Raw genomic sequence first — 24,548 nt, 5'->3', positions numbered from 1 at the left:
ATGCCTATGTCTGTAGCTCAAGTCATTGATGCATGAAGTCAAGTATCTGTTCCCACTGGAGATGCCATCATTTAAATGGCACTATTGATTTTTGAGTTTTGGCATTGCTTCTTTAACCCTGGAAGTCTCAAGTTGCCTGAGGGGATGTAGTGGAAGACATAAGTAACTCCATGTTCTACAGTTATGAAGCAGATCCAAGCTAGCTTAATTATGTGCTCCAGGTAGCTTGTCAAAACCGAGTTTCTGGGAGAGATCCTTGTGTGTTCTGAGTGTTCTGTGTTCTGAGTGTCAATCAATTCAGCTTCATCTAGACAGCCATGTATTCTAGTCACACAAGGACTTGCTACTGAAGCAATTGTATGGAGATCAAACACGGGCTTCCAGAATGAACTTTCAGATTCCCTATTTGGGTTGTTTCCGTTACTGATTGCTAGATAACTACATGCAAATCTTGTGATTTAGGCCAATGGTAAATAATAATTCTTAACAGTTCAGTCTTGTGGGTTACGACTTTTGGGGCCTTACCCCTCTAGGTCACTGTTGTGCTTCATTTGGTATGGCCTGGGTTTCCATGGGTTCCCTGGAAGGTCACAGGGAGTCATTTGCATATCCTGTGTGCAGTGTGTTGTCCTTATCACTCAGTGCACTTGTTTGTTTTATCTTTGTCTAGCCTGGCTGAGTTTATTTACATCCTACCAGGTGATTTCCCCAGGTGGTTCCAAAGTGCAGACTGCCAGACCCCCTGGAGAACAAGATTTGATTTGTGGAAAACTGATTATACTCTTTAGAGCATTTCTTATTTCCATGAAAATGTTCAGGAGATATGCTTTACTAAAAACAAACACTAAAAGTCAGACATGAATGAGACGGGAGAAAATAAAAGTATGTAAGCATGTTTTAACCACTAGTGAGCCATGCAGATCTCTTTAGAGCATAGCCACATGCCCCCATAGTTCTTGGCGTCTAAAGACCACAGCCTCTGAAACAGGTGACCCAGATGCCAGGTGATACTCAGTTACTAAATTTCTGTTTCTTTGAGACAGCCATAGAATCACTGGAGCACGCATCCTACACCCAAATCAAAGAGATTGCTTCCCCAAAGTCCCTAGGACCCCACTTACTCAAATGTTCTTTTATTCTCCAAATAAACACTCATTCCGATTTTAGGTAAGCTTTTATGAGAAAATGTCCCTTTCTAGTTTCACAGAGAAGAATATTTACAATTAGAGAGGAACTTCTTATTTTTAAATAGTCCTTGTTGCTTTTCCTGCAGTGCTGGGTGCTGCTTTTCCTGCAGTGCTGGGTGCTGCTTTTCCTGCAGTGCTGGGTGCTGCTTTTCCTGCAGTGCTGGGTGCTGCTTTTCCTGCAGTGCTGGGTGCTGCTTTTCCTGCAGTGCTGGGTGCTGCTTTTCCTGCAGTGCTGGGTGCTGCTTTTCCTGCAGTGCTGGGTGCTGCTTTTCCTGCAGTGCTGGGTGCTGCTTTTCCTGCAGTGCTGGGTGCTGCTTTTCCTGCAGTGCTGGGTGCTGCTTTTCCTGCAGTGCTGGGTGCTGCTTTTCCTGCAGTGCTGGGTGCTGCTTTTCCTGCAGTGCTGGGTGCTGCTTTTCCTGCAGTGCTGGGTGCTGCTTTTCCTGCAGTGCTGGGTGCTGCTTTTCCTGCAGTGCTGGGTGCTGCTTCAGCTTGACCAGTTTCTTGGCATTTACTCCATTCTGGCCAGAACCCACAACATAGTTTTTTTTTAAATATAGATTTAAAATTTCACTAAATTATTCATTATTTGTATCACATATGATTTCAAAGCAAATTTCAACCAACCCACAAGAAAAGACATAAATGCAAAACACAATAATTGGGACAGAACTGTAAGTAAAAGTGAAGGAAGGAAAGAGGTGGGGGTGGGGATTACTCTAGACGGTAGGGACTAAAGCTCGTCCTGCCTGCAGTGGAGAGCTTCCTAAATGGCAAAGGCTAAAAAGAGATGAGGTACCAACTTCCTTTAGCTACAAGGGAAAAATAAGAAAGGTTTTAAAAATATATGAATACAATTAAAAATATCATAATTGGTGTTATATAAAGACCTAGTCAAACAAACATTGCTCTTAAATGAAAGATCTAATTGACCCTTGGATTCGCTCTGGCCAACAACAGAGGCAAATTGTAAAATCAAGTGTGAAGAGACCTTCCCACAGATTGCTAATGCATTTTAGTCTAGATGGTGTCTGCCTTTTGAGAGAGAGTTGTAGGCATAGGAGAAGGATGCTGGGGAACCAGGTAATAGAATGATATGTAGGTTCTTGAACTAAGGAGAGAGATTTATTTAAAATTAGGGACAAAAGGTGGGGTTTGATTATGGTGCTTTCCATAACAGATGGTATTAGAATTTATCCCTTTCCAACATCTCTAGAATGTTTTCTCCTGTTCTATACCTGCCTGACGTCCCTTCTTTTCTGTTCCAACAGCAATGACTCTTATCCTCTTCTGTCCCCAGGCTTCTAGCATGTGCTATGTGCAAAGTCTGGATTACTTTCTCTCATCACAAGTCACTGTGATCTGTTACTAAGTACCATTGTCCCTATGAGTGTTGTTACATGAAACAATGTCCTCACCATCCTTGATCTCTTAGCCTCCTGATGATACTGACGTATTAATTATGGGGCAGCCAAGAAAATTTCAGGCAAAAATAATGGCTTTTCAAGTACTTCTCATGAATATTGGACCACTTTATAATTAGCATAGGCATCTTGCCAAGGTTTTTGAATCCTTGCAGTCCTAGGGAGGGATCACATTTGCTTGTGTGCTTTGCTTGGCATTTAGCCTATTCTCAGCAATTCATGGATATTAACCCCAAAATAAGATAATCAGATTTGTCAAATAAGCCCCAGATAATTGGGTCATACAGGCTTTATGTTACATAGCAGTGTGCTTTAAAAATGAATTTCTATTCAGGAAAGACAGGTTTTATTTATTTTTAATGACTAGTCAGTACAACAGGTATTTATTGAGCACCTAGTGTGTGTCAGGCAGTACTTTAGAGACAACAGTAAGATATGATTCTTGCTGAGGTTTTACTTCATTTGGGAGAGAAGACAGGTATAAATATTTGCACAAATAAATGACTGTCATATTCCAGGCATTGCATATACCTCTAAGGGGAAGGAACACGTTACGGTATCAGAGATTGTTAGAGGAAGGGACAATTAGGGCATACCATTGAAAAAGGTGGCATCTGAGCTGAGAATTAAGTGTGAAGAATAAGCCCACTATGAAAAGGATTTTGGGAAAAACATTTCAAGTGGAAGGAACTGCAAAAATAATAGGCACCCACAGCATCCTGTACTTCAACTTGTACCTCAACTGGAAGAGAGCCAGTGTGACTGTATAGTGTGGCACATGAGGGGACTGAAAGTTATGGTCACAGAAGTCAGAGTCAGTCTGCAGTTCTCATAGACTATGGGTAGGAGTCTGGAACATGCCCTAGGTGTAACAGATGATCAAAGGCATGTCATAAACAGTTTTATATTTCTGAATACTTACCTTTGCTTATAGGGAATATTAATCAGACTTCTTTAGAGAAGCAGAAACAAAGGAATGAGGATTATATCCTCTTCATTATATATCATTATATACATTCTAGATCATTTGATATAACAAACAGGATTGGCTTATACAATTCGGACGCAGCAGTGCAATGCTGGATATCTTTACAGAGGACATGCTGAGAACTCTGCACCCACTCACTCTCCAAGGGTGGATGCCTGTCTGTCTCAGTTATGCTGGAAGCTTAGAGAATTCCTGGAGAGCCCTGGGTCTTCATTCTTTGGAAGGATGAGGAAAAAGGATTCCAGGGTCAGCAATGGATGACAACATCCAAGAGTAGACGCACTCTCCATCAGGCAGAGAAGGCAGCCAGGCAGAAACTAGATGCTGTGGCTGCAAGGCAAACGCTCTGTGGGGGAGTCTTTCTATCCCAGGTCTGTCTGGAGCATTTCTCTCAGTTAGCTCCGTAACTGTCAGACAGGCCGCCGTACACAACTTCTCCATGCTGAAGGGGATCCTTACCTCTCTGGCCTTTTGAGGGATTTTTTAATCATGAACACTAGAATTTAAACATGAGTTTAAAAAACATTTAGACTAAATCAGATTACCTGTACAGTTATGAATGTTACATTAAAACCCTCTTGGGTTAAACTTTTGTGTTTACTTACTCAAATGACTCCATTAATGTTTTCAAAGGCATTTAAAAATTGTAAATTTTCCTTTCCTCAGAAACACTTTTAAGATACTTGGAAGAAAAAAAAATTAGCTTTCTATTGCTGTAATAAAAACAACATGACCAAAAGCAACTTGGGGAGAAAAGTTTATTCCACCTTAACGCGTGTAATTTATTACTCAGGGAAGTTGGAGCCAGAACTTAAATAGAGCAGGGACCAGGAGACAGGAACTAAAGTTGAGGTCATGAAGGAATGCTGCTTACCAGCCTGCTTCTCCAAGGCATCTTCAATCTGCTTTCTTATAGAACCTAGAGCCAGCACAGGAGTATTGCCATCCACTATGGGTCCTTCATTAATCAAGAAAACGTTCTACCCACAGGCCACTTTATCAATGGAGATTTCCTCTTACCAAATAACTTTAGGTTTTGTGAAGTGGACAAAGCACCAGGCAGCACAAGAAAGTTTACAGCTTTAATAGGTAAAACATTTCTAGGTTTTCAAACCACATTCTAGACCAAATGAACTGGACTGTTGGGCATAGTAAAGTTGTTTATCTTAAACACACTAGAACAAAGAGTCAGTGTCTCTCAAATTCTATCTAAAACCATAACTTAATAATTGTTTTCACAGAGGTAATTTGTCACATGACTGGGTTAAGGAGTGTTATACATATACTTTTCTAAGACAGAATCTGGCTATGTAGCCTAGGCTGAACTAAATTTCCCAATAATCTTTCTGCCTTAGTATGCTATAGCATAATGCTTTTATGCCATCATCCCCACCAATAATCTAAATACATGATTTTAAAAAGTAGACTTTCTCAGTGCTTAAATTTCTGCCAGTTGATATGAAGCCATAGGTTTCATTGGTTGTCTGATTTTTAATTTATGTATTAGAAGGTTCTTCCTAAAGGGACACTAACATCTTATCAGGTAGATTGAGGTTAGGTTTTCTGGTAACCTGAAGTTTTTAATGTGACTTTACTTAAGTCAATAAATTATATTTATATGATCACTTCTCCAGTATCCCTGATCAAGATAAGCTTGGAGTAGTATGTATTTGCATAGCAGAAAAATTGTCTTTTTCTTAGACATGAATACCTTGAGACTTTTCATCTTCTAGTTAAGAGTGAAGACTTTTTACTAGGGTAACTACATGGCTTACTCTAGTCCCAGGTTTCTTACCTGAAAAGCAAAGTTAATGCTCACACTGACTGCATAGAGGTTCCTAGGGAATTCGAATATACTTGAGAATAGATGTAGTGCTGAGGGCAGAGAGGACAGCACCTGACATGCAGTAAGAGCTCAAAACTTTTGTGAGTTTAACTGTCTTTCTGTATGGGTATCACATAGTATAGAGTTCATAAATTCCATGTTCTATCAAAAATGTTACAAACCATTCTGAGAAGGAAGGGTTCCTTTATATGGAACAAGTTTAATGAACTTGGTAGTCCTATAGTAGAAGGAAGAAAGATGTAGCTATGGTCTGCTTGCAGATGGTACCAGGCAGTCAACATGCTATCTAGCACATTGTGAGAAGGGCTTCCCAAGGGCTAAGTAAAATTCTAAGGCACGTTAGGAAGTGTGCACACTAGGCAAATAGGCATGAGAACAGGTCCCAAAGCAAGTAGGACTTATATCTGTGAGTGGACTAGAATGTTAGTATGAAGGTGGTAGGGAAAATAAAAGAGCCTCTGAGGGCCTATGCTCACTTCTGGAAGGACTTCAGTTTTATGCCAGGTTCCCTAGAACAATGTAGACAGCCCGGGGATTGGTACCTTTCCATGTTGAACTGGAGAGGATTCCTTGCTTAGCTGACACTTATATTTGCTTCAGAAGTTGCAGTGAACGAAAGGTTTGGTTTCTTACACAGAATGATCTTCAGCAAGGGATACTCAGACTTCCCCGAAGCATTTCTTTGGTGTAGTGGAACATTAATTCAAGATGCTGTGCTGTTGATGTTGTTTGAAATATCATTTGTTTATAGTTTAATAAACCCCAACCTTTGTTTAGTTAGTTCCTTTTTTAATTCCAATAGCAACTCTAAAAGTCAACACCACCATCAGTGATATCTATAGACAAGGAGATGGCTACCACAGTTTCATTAACCTATCCATCCCTAGGCCACACACTGAGGAATTGGGACCTGTTCAGTTAAGGCCAATTACTTTATAACTGTAAAAACATAAAGTTTGGATTTAAAGTTGGGAAGGATAGACCTTGTTTAACTTACACATAATCATATCTGGTTCACATTGAAGAATATTGCTTTTATTCTAGGGGGTCACAAAGTTCAATAGCTGTGTGATTCACCTCCAAGGTAGCAAATGGTGCTATTCAGCTCTCCATTGGATTTCCTCAATAACGGAGGTTTATCTTTCTTAACATTGAATAATGCTTTCTTAAGCAATATGTATATGTTGGCTAGGTAATATTTCCTTCCATTAGCTCATTATAAAATTACTACTTAACAAATAGGTCTTTTACCTTCAGATGACTTTAGAGCTACTGGCTACCTAAGGTTCCCCTCTGTAGTCCCCAGTATGAATTTCACTATACCTGCCATCCTCTGAAATACACTTAAGGCCCTGCCAGGACTCTCAGATAGTAACAGCTGATAGTAACAGCCAGGATCATCAGATAGGCAGAGGCAGCAGTGGCCGGACTATCAGATAGAGGCAGCTCACATGGTTTGTGTACTTGCACAGTCCTCATGCAGAGAGAATGATAAACCTATCTGTAGAACAAGACCGGGCCTTTTGTGGCAGAACATACAGAGCAACAAAGGAAGCTGTTGAAAGAAACAGCTCTACAAAGCAAATCCACAGCTCCCTGGGGCAACAGCGAGTGCTTACTTTTACAAGGCTGTTACTAAGTATTTTCCTGACAGGACAGAAAACAACTTGCCCAACTTTACATGCATCTCTTTGGAGAAAGCCATAGGTGGTTATCAGAAAGCACGTTCAATGATTTTAAATCTTTCTTCCTGCTAGAGAAATCATCTGGAGGGAAAAATTTGTATCTTTCCGCCTTTTCTTCATCCACTTTCATTCTGCCTTGCAGATTTTTTTATGAAGTTGTTGGGCATATGGTCTCTTTCTCACTTTCTCCTTGTCCCAACCCCTCCAGAAAATGTAGATCTAGGGAAATACAAAACCCAAGTTGATTGCCAGGCCAACCTACAGGTTTCTAAAAGCAATCTGAGGTCTCAAAGCTCAAATTTAAGGAGACAAGAATTTCAGGGTCTTTTGTAGGACTGCCCTGTGCACAGAAAAGTAAAGCAGCAATATTCAGTTTTTAAGATTTAGATCCATTTGTTTTATTTTATTTTATGTGTATGAGTGTGTCATCTACATGTGTTTATGTATCACCCACATTAGTATACGCAGAGGCCAGAGGAGGGTTTGGCTCCCCTGGAAAAGGAAGTAATGGGTAGTTGTGGGCTAGCCTGTAGGTTCTGGGATCAGAAACCAAGTCCTCTGCTAGAGAAATAAGTACTCTTGACCTCTGAGACATCACTTCAGCCCACTGATTCCAAGTTCCAAGGTGGGGGCATTAGGTGTGTTTGTATACAGCCTGAAAGGCAGAAGTCCTGACTTCATGTGAGTTGTTGCTTGCCTTGCTTCTATTGCAACTTTATAATTCAGATTCCTGAAAGAGTTAAGTATATATAAAGCCATCATAAATTTGATTATTACTTCTTTGGATATATAACAGACTTTTAGGGTGTTATTACATTTATATTCTCTTTAGCTCATTCTGAGTGACACTTTCTTCTAAAAATGATCATTATTTTGAGCTATAGTTTTCTGTGTTCAGGATCCTCAGAAACATAGAAATATAATTGGCCAACTTATTAAAATGCAGAGAAGAGAGTGGGGGAGACTGGGGCAGGGAAAGAGGGGGGAACAGAGAGGGAGAGAGAGCCAAGGGGAGAGTGTTATCTCACCAAAGTAGAGCTGTTAAGTGTCTCAAAAGGTAAGCATTTCTCGAAGACATATGTGCACGGAATTCCTGGGTTTATAGACCCCTAAGCTGGACAATTCATGTCAGAGTAATTTGCATCCTTCCTAATGTTTTTAGTGTCTGTGAAGTTGTTTATGGCCTATGAATGTTTTCTGCAGCAGTTGCTCATGAGAGCCACAAAGTCTGAAAGCATTTCCTTATAGCAAGGACTTCATACAACAAGCAACAAAGCATGCACTTATGGAAAACTAAAGCTACCATTGAGGGGTAGGTCCCCCCTAGAGACCTGCATCAGACAGAATATAAGAGTGCTTTTCGGAATGATTTCACAGGGCGTCTTGCATGCCTCTACCACAAGAGAAGGTTTTGCAATCAGTTCAACTCTCTATTTGCTTCTGTCTACTCCATTAAACAAATGTAAAAGTGTATTTATAGTCTTGATGTACACATTAAATGTGCCACTATTTCTGGCTTATATGGACTCTTTTAAAAACAAGATGAGCTTTGGAAATATCTTTGTGTATCCAAAGAATTTATTATTTTTAAAAATGATATTTAGTGCTGCAAAGGTTGTGGCAAAATTCTTGTGCCATCAGACTTGTGGGTAGTGAGATCTTTGTGCTGACCGTTCTCCAGTACAAAGCCTGAGTAGAGGGAAGAACCGTCTGAGGAAGAAGTGATCAGGAGCTTTCCCTAGGGTAGGCTCACGGTAGAAACAGAGCGTTTACTGTGATGTCATCCCAACGTTCCTACTTCCATTGTAAAGACAATGGTAAAATACGCAAAATTATTCTGATATAGCTTGTCAAAATGATTCTAATGTAATAAGAGCAGTGGCAGTTGAAAAACTGAAAACTATGTGTGCATGTGGGTAAGGGCAGAAAGGCAGGACTACATGTGGAGGGAGGTAAATACAGGGCTCTCTGTGTTCTTAAAACTGTGCTATCTGGGCTGCAGTTGTGGCATCTTTTTACGAGTTCATTGACTTAGGTAGAAATTAGTAAGGAACTAGCCCACCTACCGAAACACTTGGACAATGTTCAGGGTATCATGAGAGTATGCGGAATGACTGCTTCCTACCCAGTTTTCCTGGAGCAGGGTACTCTCATTTGCCATCACTTGTGGTTTGATTAATGAAAGAATTCATTTCTTCCACTTGGACTATTATTGACCAGTCTGTGATACTGAGCAGTGAGTGTGCCTCTTTGTGTTGTCCCAAGAAGGTGGTGACCAGTTACATGGAATCAATGTATCCAGAGTCATCCTGTGCTCTATGAAGGCCTGAGCTCTGTGGGAACCAGAGAGAGCTATTCTGTGAGAGAACAGAACACTAGAAGTTAAGTGACATTCTATGCTTCCATATGACATTATATGACATGACTGGTAGGCTAGATAACGTAATGCCAAGACCCTCTAATGAGGATGACCTTGTTAGCAGAAATAAAACTCCAAGGTTCTGACTGCATCCAGCTGTTTGACGCTCCACATGCACAATGCCAAATCCCTCCAGGCAAACCAACAATACCTGTAAAGTTCCTTATGGAGACTTTTTTTTCATGATGCTTGAATGTCTGATGCCAACATGTACAGCTCTTTATTCTTTCTCAATAGCTACTTTCCTGTCCTGGAAGTATGCTTCTATTTCCTGTCATTTCTGGTAGTCTCCTCATATTATCACCAAATAGCCAACAAAATCAGCTTAGCAGTTTTCGATTTGTATTGCCTCTATGCCTGTATTAGGCAGCTCATCATGGAATAAGTGCATGATAGAGGAGGCCACTCACCTCATGGCAAACAGAAAATAAAGAGAGGAAGAGGAGGCGCTGAGGACCCTATATCTTCTTCAAGAACAAATACGCAATGATTTAACCACTTTTCAAAAGGCCCTCTTTCTAAGGATTCTATCAGCTTTCACTCAGAAATTAAACCTTTCCATATATGGGCCTTTGGAGAATATCTATGGGTCAAGCTGTAGTACGATTGACATATTTTGTTTTAGATATTTAAATCTACCCATAGCACTCTAGGATATTTTTGATATTTATTTTCTTGTTTCTAAGTGTATGGTCATGCTCACATACATTGAACATGCTGGAACAGAGAGCAAGATGAATTTATAATCAGGACAAAGTAGATAAGAGATCAGGATAAAGTAGATAATACTGTGGTAAAACATAGATTATATGTTACTGGGAGCAGATGTTTATGAAGTTTACCATGGATATTTATGAGGACTGAGGTTGTTTCATGTGTTCTTCAGTCATACACAGAATCATAAAGCAAAGCACTGAGGGCTCTTTCTGAGGGAAGGATATGTAGAAAAGAACACCCTCTCTTTTGGTATTAGATATGAGTGCCTGAAGATATATCAGTTCCAGTAAGTAAGAAGCAGATGAGGCAACCTACAGGAGTAGGAACCGTTGCTTTAACTTTGCATTCTGGTTGTATACATTGACACTTTCAGGTTGCCTCTGTAGCCCTGACATGACTCCTTCTCCTCAGAACTTCTTTTTTTTTTTTCTCTTGCAGAGGTTGCTTGAGGGTTAGCAGCCATGTGTAGTCACTATATGGGTCCTTGGGAAGAGTGTGTAGATTTCAACTGAACCCCCTAATCTGAGATGGTCTTTTCCGAAGTCTCAGTGTTTAGTGTTTGCAATTCCAAGACAGGCAGTCACTTTCTGTATGTATCTGGATTTATGAAAGGTAGTGAGAGGCAGAGAATGAGGCCAGTATTGCCTGGGCTTGGGACTACCTTCTTATTCCTGTTACTTCAGTACTCACTGGCTATATTTATGCCTCTGAATCTAGTACACACTCTGTGTCCACAACCAATACCATGGAATTTGACTTATTTCCTGCTACTGGAATGGAGGGCATAATATGCTCTGCACTACAAGCCATTACTACATAGGCAGCATTGCAGAAAGGTCAAGACTGGCATCACACGTGGCTTCAGAAGACTTAGGGAAAATAGATAGTATCTTCTAGTGTAATGTGTTGTGCCTTTTTGTGGACATTGTGTTTTATTTAAGTTGTATGTTGTGGTATATGTACAGAGATCCTTCTGAAGCTGGTGGTACAGGTAGTTGTGAGCAGCCCAATATGGCTGCCAAGAACCAAACTCTGGCCCTCTGAAAGAGCAGGACACCCTTTTAGCTGCTAAGCTACCACTTTGTCACTGTTATGGCTGTTTTTAAACATCCAGCAAACATTCTGATCTTTTCTGTTGTGTTATGAGACTTTAACTTATGAGTCTTTAACTAAAGGACCGATCTGTCATTGGCTCCTCAGGACTTAGATAACCCAAGAATCTATTCAGAATGACAGATTCATTAAAATGTTTAAAGTTCAGGTAACTGACTACTTCAAAAATCCCCTCTCTCATGCTCCACTTTGTCTCTCAAACCATGTTTGTTCAAAAGTATTTGAAGATAAGGTAAGCCTTTGAGTTTGTTCTTGGTATTTTGGTGTGTGTCCAGAGATCACCAGTCTGAAACTGAGACTAATATGTTAAAAAAAAAACTATTTTATTGTATCTTTAGACTCAAGTTCTACTTACAAGTCAGTTTCAAAGACAATTCATTTAAGGAAGTTGATTTGGGGTGCTAATGTCAGTAAAAAGGGTTTGCCTAACATCCATTGTTTTGTTTCCTTGGAGACCATATCCTCCTCATTGAGGAACAGCTCATTTACAGAGCAAGTGAATAAAGACTTCATCTCACCTGATAATTGGTCCGAATCTCTCATTGACATCTAGGAAACTGAAAGGTCTGTTGGAAGAGACAGATCTTTTGGAGGCTCCGTGCTCCTTATTGGCTGCTTCATAGTGCTGAATTTTATAAGGCCCCAGCAACTAAGACAAGAATGAGGAGTGAGAGCCACAGAGCAGTAAGCACAATATACAGTGAGAGCGCGGTATCCATCGGGCAGCAACACTTTCTTGCTGGAAAGAGAAAGCATCTCAGTGTAAAATGGGATTGCTTCAAGGGAACTCCAGGCATTTATTTGTGGCCATTCAGTTATGGGCAAGGGTTTCACAAGATCCCAGTTAGGTTTAGAAGTTAGGAAATACTGCTTTCCAAATGGAAATGTATGGCTTGTACTCTCAAAAGAAAAGAACACAGAGAAAAGGAATGCTCTGGCAAAGACATCAATAATTCTGTTACTCTGAAATCTGTAGTAATCACCCATTGGGGGGTTTGGGGCAGCTCATTGTCTTGCCACCCTTTGACTCTCTTTATGCTTTTATTTTAAAAAATTCTAGTCCTATTAAGGTACAGTATTCCAAGGTATATTGTAGCATGCACAGGTTTGTCATTGAGAAAGGTCGTATAGGGTATGATTTATAAGTAACTAGTGTTGTCTCTAGTTTTCCACTTCTAGGAATCTTGCTCTTTAAGCTGGAAAAGACTGAGCTATGCTGCAGTAACAAATTATCCCTAAATCAAAGTGGCATAAGGCAAAGGCTGGTTTATTTCTTGTTTTTGGTGAATCTCCATCACATGTCAGGGGAGCCCTCCTAATAATCATCACATAAAAACCTAAGCTGTAAAGCCACCAATAACCTGCAGACTCTAGAAGGTTACAGCATCCAGAACATATAACCTTCATAGCAAGGGGGGACTGGAGAATATAACAGGATTTTCCCCCACCCCTAACTTAGTTCTGAAACATTACTTTTTGCCACAACCCTAGGATAGAACTGGTCATATAGACCAGAGTTGACCCAAGAGTTGTATAGGAGTCTCCGTGGCTGAACCACAGGAGAACAAGATGGTGCTGATGGTGTCTATTCACCATAGTTAAAAGTTCTTAGGACTTCCTTCCTCCCTAAAGTTTGTTCTGATCAACTCAGCTCTCTCACCTCTGCTTTGAAGATCTGTTAATGCCCATGAATTCCTTTCACTTGGCATTTAGTCTTCACTGTCTTTGATATGCAAATGTTCTACTTATGCATACCTGAGAATGTGAATAAATACCAATACCCCGTGTCTTTATGATGTCTCTCCCCTATGACTTTGATGCCTTGAAAACAGACAAGATTATTTATTTATTTGTTTTTACTTAACCTAAAGTACTTGTGTGTTCAGTAGGAGCATACCTACTTTAAGACCAAAGCCTGTCATGGGACAGAGCATAGATAAATTTACTAATTTCATTTTAATTTACTCTTTAATGTAGAGTAAGTTCCTATGGAAGGGGCTGTTTGTAAGAAATAGGTCAAGAGTCTGCTCTCTAGTCAATGAAAAGTCTATTGTGGGTTCATGCTACCAATGGCCACAAACATTTCATGACAGAATACTTTCAATATTCTGGTTTCTGCCCAGCTAGACTGAAATATGATGGCCTTCTAAAGAGGAGGAACCCACGAGTTGAAGTAAACAACTTTAGCAGTCAACTGGGAAAAGGGAAAAACCATAGCATTATACAGCCTTGGGAGAAAAACCACAGTAGCATGTGAGCCCCGCCTCATGTTTGCAACAAGACTAGCACATGTCACCAAGTGCAGGTCTGATCATTGGATGGGGACTTGCTGCAGCTGACTGTGAAACCAGCTTTATAGTTTCTTGAGCCAGTCGCCACCAGGCAAAGCTTGGGATCCTGTTAGAGTAGTTGTCTCTTGTTGCAGAACAAATAACACCTAAACTCACCCACCTGAAACCACAGGAGACATTACCTGTCATTTCTAGGAGTCGGACATTTGGGACAGGCTAGAAGGAGTGGTCCTGCCTCTAGACCAGGTTGCTGGTCATCTGGGAGCTTAGCTGGGGCTGGACGATACACTTCTGAGCTGTCTTACCTCTGTGCTCGGCAGATTGATGCGAGTTGTTGATGGGGGTTTCTATTTCTCCTCATATGGGCCTCTTTGTGGCTTTGAGAATATCTTCCTCAGATGGGAGCAGCTTGTTTCATAGAAAAGCATCTTAAAAAGAAAACTGAGTAAAGTCTTTAATGACTAGCAAGAATTAGCCTGAGATGTCGCCCATATCTGTAGGAGAGCGTGTAGGGGAAAAAAAAATGAGCCTCATTTTGTGTGGAAGCTGACAAATGACATTTGAGTGCTAGAAGGGAAACATCTTTGCAGATTAAGTATCATACTTCCTACCTCTTCACAGAGAGAGATTCTGACTACAGATAACATCAGGTACATTCCACCAGAGGTTGACATTCTGAAAAATAATTCTTGGTGGTTTCCCAGCACCTGGGAGATAGAAGCAGGTAGATCTCTGTGAGGTGAAGGCTAGCCTAGTCTACATAGCTAGTTCCAGGCCAGCTAGAGATACATAGGAAGACTCTACCGCAACAACAACAACAATAATAGTAAATACTTGAGATAATAATAAATTCTGGGGAGATAGCTTCATCATCAAACTACTTGGCTTCCAAACATAAAGTTTAAGTTAGATTTTGAAAACCAGGACGTGGCCATGTGAATGGAGATGAAACCTGCTTACCATCTAGCCTAGCCTACTTAGCAAATTTTAGACCAGTGAAAAACTATCTAAAACAGAAGGTCAACAATGCCTAAGGTATGACACCTTATTCATCCTCTGGCCTCTACATGCCTGACCACACCCATGATATCTAGGCTGATATCATTTCCCAGGTATTTCGAGTAAAGCAGCAATAAGCATGGGTGGGGTCGTATCTCTATGGTATGTTTTGGGTAGATATGCCTGTAGCTATACCTGGGTCATGTGGTTCTGTTTTGAGGCTTTTCCATGTGCATGCATGAGCTCCTAGGACGATTAGCAGATAGTAAATTTCTGTCTTTCCTCAGAGTCTCACTGGCATTTGTTGTGCTTCACCTTTTTTATATTCTCAGATCTATTTATTTTATTTTATGTGCAGAAATGTATATTTTTGTGCATCATGTCTAGGGATTGCAGAGGCTAGAAGAGAACATTGGATCCTCTAGACCTGGAGATATAGATGGCTGTGATCCCCCATGTGAGTGCTGGGGACTGAACCTAGATCCTCTGCAAGATCATTGCTGTCCTTAATGGCTAAATCATCTCTCCAGGTCCATCTTTTGTGTTCTTAATGGTCACCATTCTATGTAGGGAAGTTCTAACTTAAACTGACTATTGTAATGAGCAGCCTCTAACATAGTCTGATTGTTGTTTGTTATTATGAGCAACCTGTATCATAGTCTGATTGTTGTTGGAATGAACAGCCTCTACTGTAGCCCAGCTATTGTAGTGAGCAGCATTATATTGTTTTTCAGCAGTCTAACAAGTTTACTTTTTAACTCTTCCAAAATCCCTCAAATTCAGTTGTGGCTCTTCTCGAAGGTTCTGAGGTTGGATCCACATTTCTTGTATCTTGTAAGCATAGGTTCTTAAGCTGGCTGACTTTAGAGTTACTGAAGAAAAAAGATTAAAGAAAATAGTAAAAGCCAGTCCACAAGATTTCTGTAGGTGTGCATCTTATTTTTTAAACCAGAATTCAGTCATTTGAGCCCACCTAACATTAAGAGACATTGCAAATGTCTAGCCTATGTACCCAAAAAAAAGATATGTCAACAGAAAATATTAACATCAAACATTTAAGCTCTACCATGCTAAGTAAGAATAGTATAATTTAATATATCTGTTACTAGTCGAGTACTTTACCCCAGTTCATGCAGAGATTAACAAGAAGCCCAGAACTGGACCCAGATCTATCTCTTCCCAGGGCACACGTATTTAACCACACATTAGTTAGAACAGTTGAATATGTCTTGGGGACAGCAGGATAGCTTGCCATGTAAAGGCACTTGCTGCCAAGTCTGACAACCTGAGTTTGTTCCCCAGAATTCACACAGTGAAAGGAGAGAGCTGACTCCTACACGGTGTTCTCTGACATCTACTCATGTGCTGTAGCATGTGTAACAACACACACACACACACACGCACGCATGCACACTAAATGCATCTATGTGTGTAAAAAGAATTGAGTCTCTTTTAGTAGGGCTTTATTTTTATGGAAATGGCAGTCATAAATTCCACAACTGTGGAATATTTCAGATTTCTAAAGCAGCTGAAGCATCCTTCGTGAAGAGCTGCTGATACCTTTCAGGGAATATCAATATGCAGATTGCATCCCACGTTTTCATCTAGATCACAAATGAATAGACTGGGAGAGATAAATATCACAGGAGACAGCTATCAGAGTACTTTTAAATCATCCTGTTGCACTTAGGCATTGCAGACCATGATTACATATATTTAAAAAAAAAAAAAAAAAAAAAAAAAAGGTCCCTAGGAGCCCAGAGGGACGGCTGGCAGAGCCAATGAGCACTGCTAGGTTTCTTCTTCATGACACATCCTGAATGGCCTCAAGGCAGCTGTACAGATTTTTTGTTTGTTTGTTTGTTTTTTTGTTTTTGTTTTTTCTCCCTGACGTGAATAAGTGAATGCAATTTCTGTCCTATTACCGAGATATTCACAAATGGCTCAACTCAGTGGTAGGATTCTTGTCAGGTGTAGTAGTTACAATAAGGCATCCATCAAAATGCCCCTTTTTAGGTGGGAACATGACGAGTTTTATTGTCACAGTGCAAGGTGGGACCAGAAGCCCTTGCTTCCTCGGGCTGCCTTGGTAGAGGAGGTCAATCGATGAGCCCTGTGAGCAAGTGCGGCTCCAGCTGCAGATGAAGCCACAGCTGGCACTGGATCTGCTCTTATTGACTTTCAGGTAGACATGATGAGCAGTGCTGCCTCATTGCTGCCCTTTGCTTTGACCATGTCACAGAGGAGAATCTCTCTATTTTATGAGTTCTCTTTGATGCTGTTTAAATCAAAATAATATCATTGCTTAGGAGATTTTTAATATAAAACAAATCCACTTTGCTGATCTTCTGATTTCTTTTTTCTAGTAATTGTAATTTCTGTGTCCTTACACTGGAAATTTTAATCTAAGACTACTACTGCATGTTTATCAGAAACTAAGAACTAATGTGTACTGCATTGCAAAGGTTTTATACAAGTTGTATTAATATTTTTCTCCTCAAGGCCAATCACTTGGGTGCCTAAGAGCATCTACTTCAAAACAATGTTAAACATCTAATAGAAGTTTCTGAACATTAATTTGTCTTACTGTGTCCTTGAATATATTCAATGATAGCTTCAGAATGAAATTCAATGTCCTGATAGGCTCAAGCTCTTTAAATGAGGATAGTTACGTTTCAACCTCATCTGCCATCAGGCCTCTTTTCCTGCTCCAGGGCTGGCACTAGGCCAAAGTGAGGACCAAGAAAGACACACAGACCTTTATAACTGTAAGGAGACCCTGTCAGCACTCTTAAGTGCTGACTTCTAGACTTGTCTGGTACAAAGAACAATGACAGCAGCACAACTCATCACCATACTAGCTAACATTTGTGCTTCTCCTCCAGTCTCTTCATGGAGTTAAATTTATATTTCGTGTTTACCAATGACCATAGAACAAAGAGGCCCATTGAGTACTCAGTGAGCTCAGTCTATGCTAAGCGCATGTGCTATCTCATTTATTCTTCACAACGCTATTGGAATGCTTTTGTCCTTATTCCCAATTTATATTTGATGAAAGCCAAGGATGAAGGGATTAAATCCTGGAAGTGATCAAGAAAAAAGCAGAATATAAAGCCAGGCCTGGCTGATTCCTTGCTACTGCCCTATCCTCAGTTGTGTAGAATTGTGAAAGATGTTCAGAAGGATCCTGGTTTTCCATTAATGCCTAACTAAAACGGTGGCAGGTGTATCTAGTGATTAAAGCCTTCTCTGACAACTGTTCTGTTCTGATTTCCTGAGTATACTTCTCATCTGTGCTCTTGAGTGTGGTTATTCCCCTACCCTGCAAAGTGGTGACAGCACAAACATAAACTACAACTAGTCCTTCACTATGCACACATGGAGTTTTATTATGTGCTACAAGCTGAGTGAACAAGAAAGACATGGCCCCTGCCTTCACGAACCTTACAATGGCTAATCCCTAGAGTGAATAGCCATTAAATAACCAATCACTAGTGTGACATTATACAAAGAAGAGAAGAGTGCATTGGGGCAGCATTCTGCAGCAAGCTGGGAAGCTGGTTTTGAAGAGGCACAGGGTAGGCTTCACCTCTGTGTGAAAGTGAAATACACTCGCAGAAGCCATTTATGGCAGGTATTCACGAGGCAAGAATATTCATGGGCATCTGGGATGGTGCTTGTCTCTGCGCCTGAGAGAGGACAGTAGATGCTGTGCGTTGGGAGATGACATCACTGGGAGCATGAAGAAAATAGAATGTAATGGGCGATGAGGAGAGGGAGTCAGGTCTGTGGGTTGTGATCGAATTCAGTGATTTTATCACAGAAGTGATGCTAAGCCATTGTAGCTCTCAGGAAAATGGAGATAAACATGACATTCAGAGTTTTATGAGTACTTTGACAACAGAACAAAGAAGGATATCAGCTGAGGGAAACTGGAAGTTGTGTGTTGTGGTTACTGTAATCCTGCTTATCTAAGATTTGATGCATCTACCCTGGTGCATTGTGTCTGCTGTGTCTTTTGTAATTTTGAAAGCACCAACTGGGTCATTTTTTCCCACATCTGCCTTCCAGTAAGCAAACTCCTCTGTCTGGAGTGACCATCCCAGTGGATCCCTGGGTGTCTCTTTCATTGTAGGGTTTTCTGCAAAACGCAAAGCCTTTGACCCTGCCCCTCCATATCCTGAGCCCAGGCTTCTACATGATCTCTGCAAATTTTCTTGCTTGTTTTGACTTATTATTGGATGGTGTTACCAGCTTACTCCTCTTGTGGATGAAAAATGAGGACTTCCTTGAGGATAGAGAGAGAGAGAGGCATATTCTCTAGGCTCTGGGAAGCTCACCAGTAGGCACTAGAACTCTCAGGAGGATGTCACTGGGCTAACAACAGTATAATTTTGAGTTATTATTGAATGTTCCTCCTGTCCTGTAGGAAACAAAGTTGATGATGGAAAGAATGTGAATTCTAAATTGTTTCAACTACAATAATAGAAAACTTGGGGAATATTGGATAAAAAACCCTCAGAATATTTGTTTACTCATAAGCTAGGAGTCAGAGAGCCTGATAGTTAGTTTGGTAGCTCAGTGATATCATGAACATTGCAGTGTCTTTCTTCCTTGATGTCATTTATATTTTGGTCTCATGGTCAAAACATAGCTACATACGTAGCTCATGGCTACATAGCTCCAAGCAGAAAGTTTTCACATGAAATACATCTAGAAAAAGAAATAAAATGTAGACAAAATAAGAGTTTTCTCATAAAATAAAGGAACACTTATTCTTGGAAGCATCAGTATATTTCTGCTCATAGGCTAGAATCTATTCACATGAGAGTGGAGGTGTTGCTTAATGGCAAAGCCATGCCAAAAAAGGATCTGGGTTTCATGCCAACATCAGAAATAGAACTTGATTTAGGCAATTTACTGAAAGAAATCACTGTAAGTCAATCTGAAAATTCAAGGAAGAATCAAGGAGAGAGAATGTTGTTCGTCCCATGTGCAGGGAGATGCCTCACAGTGCAGTATCCATGTCATTCCAACAGAAAGGCAGTAGAAGAAAGGTACAGAGATGATGAAAAACCAGAAATGGGTCCTTAGCATATAGTATACCCCAGTAAATCCCTGGGGCCTGGAGGTGTGGTGCTCTGGCCTTTTCTGCTCCAATGGCTACCAGTGAGTTGTTGGTGCTGATGGTTCCCATCCGTCTCTTCTTCCTAACGGAAAGCAAATTTGGTTTGACACGGCAATGGTTGTTTGGCATATACCCACTTCTCTATACTTTTAGAAAAGATTTATTTATTTTATGTGCATCAGTATTTTGCCTATATGTATGAATCTTTGAGGGTGTTGGATCCCTGGAACAGGAATTGCAGACAGTTGTGAAGTATCATGTGGGTGCTGACAATTGAACCTTAGTCCTCTAGAAGAGTAGCCTATACTCTTAACTGCTGAGCCATCTCTCCAACTCCTCTACACTTTCATATAAACATAAAAGAGGACTTTTTTCCTTTTTATTAGATATTTTCTTTATTTACATTTCAAATGTTATCCCCTTTCCTAGTTTCCTCTCCAGAAATCCCCTATCTCCTCCCCCCTCCCCCTGATCCCCAACCCTGCAACTCCTGCTTCCTGGCTGTGACATCCCCCTATACTGGGGCATAGACTGGATTTTTGATAAGAGGGAAGTGTGTGGGGTCATTCGATAGGACTTCATGCAAACACTAACTCTGTGATTCACAGTTCTTTGCTTCATCATTCCCAAGCATATATGGAGAGTCCATGCTGGAGGGTGACTCAGCAAATATGCTAGTAGTGAGAGTGAGTCTCCTGTAAGACTAGCAAGTATGCCGGTAGTGAGAGTGCATCTCCTGTAAGGCTAGCACAAGAGAAGAAGCCTGGACTGGGGATAACCAAGGATACCAGCTCTTTGCCAGACTACCTCCTTCAGCATATATTTGCACCTTTAGAGACAACCTCCCTAGCAGAATCAGACGGGACTCAAGGAAGGCTTTTCTCCAACCTAGAAAAAAAGCCTACTTTTCTGCTCTGGAAACCTACTGGCCGCAGTGAATGGTGCTTGTCACACTATAGACACAGGTGTGGGAATCTGAGTACAGCGTGTGTTTCTAAACAGTTGATTAAGTCAATGAGAGACAAAGTATAAGTACCTGTAAGTAGCTGGTTAACTTCTTTTTTGTACAAGTTGCCCATCCCGACTTTTCGGTTCCCTTTCATCTCTTTGTACTGAAAAGGAGAACCAGCATCTTCCAAGCTGCCTTGTGACCGGCCTTTCTAATGAGCCTTCGATCTGCTTTCACAGTATCCTCCCTGATCCATTTCATCTTGATATAATACAACCAAGTTTCCAGCACCCATCGAGATCTCTGGAGTGAATGATGGAGTACAGTATAATGGCTCATGAAAAAAAAAAAAAAAAGAGTCGCCCCTTAAGAGGCATGGGTCTGGCTGCCAGACTGATGGAAGTAGTTACTCTTTCCTCTGGGTTTAACACTTGTACCAGTCAGGGTTCTCCAGAGAAACAGAACTATTGGAATATTTATAAACATACATGGAAAGAGATTTATTGTGATGAATTGTCTCATGAAGTTGTGGAGGCTGACAAAACTAAGAACTGCTAAAGACTCTGGCTTGCTGATTAGCATCCATGGGTCAAAGGTCTTCTTACGAAGGATTCAATGCTTCTGTTGCAGTGTGGGGGAAGACAACTCAACGTGAGGCTAGATACCCTTCTTCCTCAAAGGAGGGCTGACCATTTTGCAGTCTGGACTTCAGTTTCCTGAATGAGGAAAGACAATTGAAAATGTCAGAGTATTAAGTATTCGGGTAACCCAGGACCCAATTGAGATGATATGAAAAATTAACATTCATAATATATATAGATAATATTCATAGAACATATTGAGCTCTGGCTTTTAGTTTGTCTTTTAGAGGCTTATATTAAGTCTACATCCCAAAGAGATGAAGTAAAATACTGTACAATTAGTATGGTTGTATAATATATATTCTTTTTTATTAGATATTTTCTTTATATACATTTCAAATGTTATCCCAAAAGTTCCCTATACCCTCCCCCCGCCCTGCTTCCCTACCCACCCACTCCCACTTTTTGGCCCTGGCATTTTCTCCTGTACTGGGTTATACAAAGTTTGCAATACCAAGGGACCTCTCTTCCCAGTGATGGCCGACTAAGCCATCTTCTGCTACATATGCAGCTAGAGATACAAGCTCCGGGGGTACTGGTTAGTTCATATTGTTGTTCCACCTATAGGGTTGCAGACCCCTTCAGCTCATTGGGTGCTTTCTCTAGCTTCTCCATTGGGGGGCCTGTGTTTCATCCTATAGATGACTGTGAGCAACCACTTCTGTGTTTGCCAGGCACTGGCATAACCTCATATGAGACAGCTATATCAGGGTCCTTTCAGCAAAATCCTTCTGGCATATGCAATAGTGTCTGGGTTTGATAGCTGATTATGGGATGGATACCCAGGTGGGGTATTTTCTGGATAGTCCATCTTTTCGTCTTAGCTCCAAACTTTGTCCCTGTAACTACTTTCATGGGTATTTGGTTCCCTGTTCTAAGGAGGAATGAAGTATTCACCCATTGATCTTCCCTCTTCTTGATTTTCTTGTGTTTTGCAAATTGTATCTTGGGTGTTCTATGTTTCTGGGCTAATATCCACTTATCAGTGAGTGCATATCTAATGACTTCTTTTGTGATTGGGTTACCTCGCTAAGGATGATATCCTCCAGATACATCCATTTGTCCAAGAATTTCATAAATTCATTGTTTTTAATAGCTGAGTAGTACTCCATTGTGTAAATGTACCACATTTTCTGTATCCATTCATCTGTTGAGGTACATCTTGGTTCTTTTCGGCTTCTGGCTATTATAAATAAGGCTGCTATGAACATAGTGGAGCATGTGCCCTTACCGGTTGGGACATCTTCTGGATATATGCCCAGGAGAGGTATTGCGGGATCCTCCAGTAGTACTATGTCCAATTATTTGAGGAACCTCCAGACTGATTTCCAGAGTGGTTGTACAAGCTTGCAATTCCACGAACAATGGAGGAGTGTTCCTCTTTCTCCACATCCTCACCAGCATCTGCTGTCACCTGAATTTTTTATCTTAGCCATTCTGACTGGTGTGAGGTGGAATCTCAGGGTTGTTTTGATTTGCATTTCCCTGATGATTAAGGATGTTGAAATTTTTCAGGTGCTTCTCAGCCATTCAGTATTCCTCAGTTGAGAATTCTTTGTTTTGCTCTGAACCCCATTTTAATGGGGTTATCTGAATTTCTGGAGTCCAGCTTCTTGAGCTCTTTGTATATAATGGATATTAGTCCCCTATCAGATTTAGGATTGGTAAAAATCCTTTCCCAATCTGTTGGTGGCCTTTTGTCTTATTGACAGTGTCTTTTGCCTTACAGAAGCTTTGCAATTTTATGGGGTCCCATTTGTCAATTCTTGATCTTACAGCACAAGCCATTGCTGTTCTGTTTAGAAATTTTTCCCCTGTGCCCATATCTTCGAGGCTTTTCCCCACTTTCTCCTCTATTAATTTCAGTGTCTCCAGTCTTATGTGGAGGTCTTAAATCCACTTAGACTTGAGCTTTGTATAAGGAGATAAGAATGGATCAAGACAGCATTTTCATCAAATGGTGCTGGCACAACTGGTGGATATCATGTAGAAGCAGGCAATTTCTTTATGCCCGATGTATGATAATATATCTCTATTTACCAATCTCTATCTTTGTCTCTATTTCTTTTTTTTTAATTAGGTATTTTTCTCATTTTCATTTCCAATGCTATCCCAAAAGTCCCCCATACCCTCCACCCCACCCCCTTACCCACCCACTCCCACTTTTTGGCCCTGGAGTTCCCCTGTACTGAGGTAGATAAAGTTTGCAAGTCCAATGGGCCTCTCTTTCCAGTGATGGCCGACCAGGCCATCTTTTGATACATATGCAGCTAGAGTCAAGACCTCCAGGGTACTGGTTAATTCATAATGTTGTTCCACCTATTGGGTTGCAGATCCCTTTAGCTCCTTGGGTGTTTTCTCTAGCTCCTCCATTGGGGGCCCTGTGATCCGTCCAGTAGCTGACTGTGAGCATCCACTTATGTGTTTGCGAGGCCCCGGTGTAGTCTCACTAGAGACTGCTATATCAGGGTCCTATCAGCACAATCTTGCTAGTGTATGCAATGGTGTCAGCGTTTGGAGGCTGATTATGGGATGGATCCCTGGATATGGCAGTCTCTAGATGGTCCATCCTTTTGACTCAGCTCCAGACTTTGTCTCTGTAACTCCTTCCATGGGTGTTCTGTTCCCAATTCTAAGAAGGGGCAAATTGTCCACACTTTGGTCTTCGTTCTTCTTGACTTTTATGTGTTTTGCAAATTGTAACTTATATTTTGGGTATTCTAAGTTTCTGGGCAAATAACCACTTATCAGTGAGTACATATCATTTGAGTTCTTTTGTGATTGGGTTATCTCACTCAGAATAATGCCCTCCAGGTACAACCGTTTGCCTAGAAATTTCATAAATTCATTTTTTTTAATACCTGAGTAGTACTCCATTGTGTAAATGTACCACATTTTTTGTATCCATTCCTCTGTTGAGGGGCATGTGGGTTCTTTCCAGGTTCTGGCTAATATAAATAAGGCTGCTATGAACATCGTGGAGCATGTTTCTTTCTTACTAGTTGGAACATCTTCTGAATATATGCCCAGGAGAGGTATTGCTGGATGCTCTGGTAGTACCGTGTCCAATTTTCTGAGAAACCTCCAGAGTGATTTCCAGAGTGGTTGTACAAGCTTGCAATTGCACCAACAGTGGAGGAGTGTTCCTCTTTCTCCACATCCTC

At 40.8% G+C, this 24,548-nt stretch overlaps 1 protein-coding gene and 1 long non-coding RNA gene across 7 annotated transcripts in view; one reads left to right on the top strand and one right to left on the bottom strand.

Moving 5' to 3' along the window:
* The window catches only part of Fhit (fragile histidine triad gene), a 1,611,970-nt gene that overhangs the window by 363,614 nt on the left and 1,223,808 nt on the right, over positions 1–24,548 (top strand). The window lies entirely within an intron of this gene.
* Fhitos (fragile histidine triad gene, opposite strand) overlaps positions 19,447–24,548 on the bottom strand; it is a 40,449-nt gene continuing 35,347 nt past the window's right edge. Inside the window, exons 3-4 of the long non-coding RNA NR_131139.1 lie at positions 20,831–21,459; positions 19,447–19,876 (exon numbers count right to left, since the gene is read on the bottom strand). This is a non-coding gene — a long non-coding RNA (fragile histidine triad gene, opposite strand). The remainder of the gene's footprint in view (positions 19,877–20,830; positions 21,460–24,548) is intronic.

Source organism: Mus musculus, chromosome 14 (genome assembly GCF_000001635.26).
Source record: "Mus musculus strain C57BL/6J chromosome 14, GRCm38.p6 C57BL/6J".
Taxonomy (NCBI): domain Eukaryota; kingdom Metazoa; phylum Chordata; class Mammalia; order Rodentia; family Muridae; genus Mus; species Mus musculus.
The sequence above is the reverse complement of the archived record's forward strand: the minus strand, read 5'-3'. Positions and strand labels throughout refer to the sequence as shown.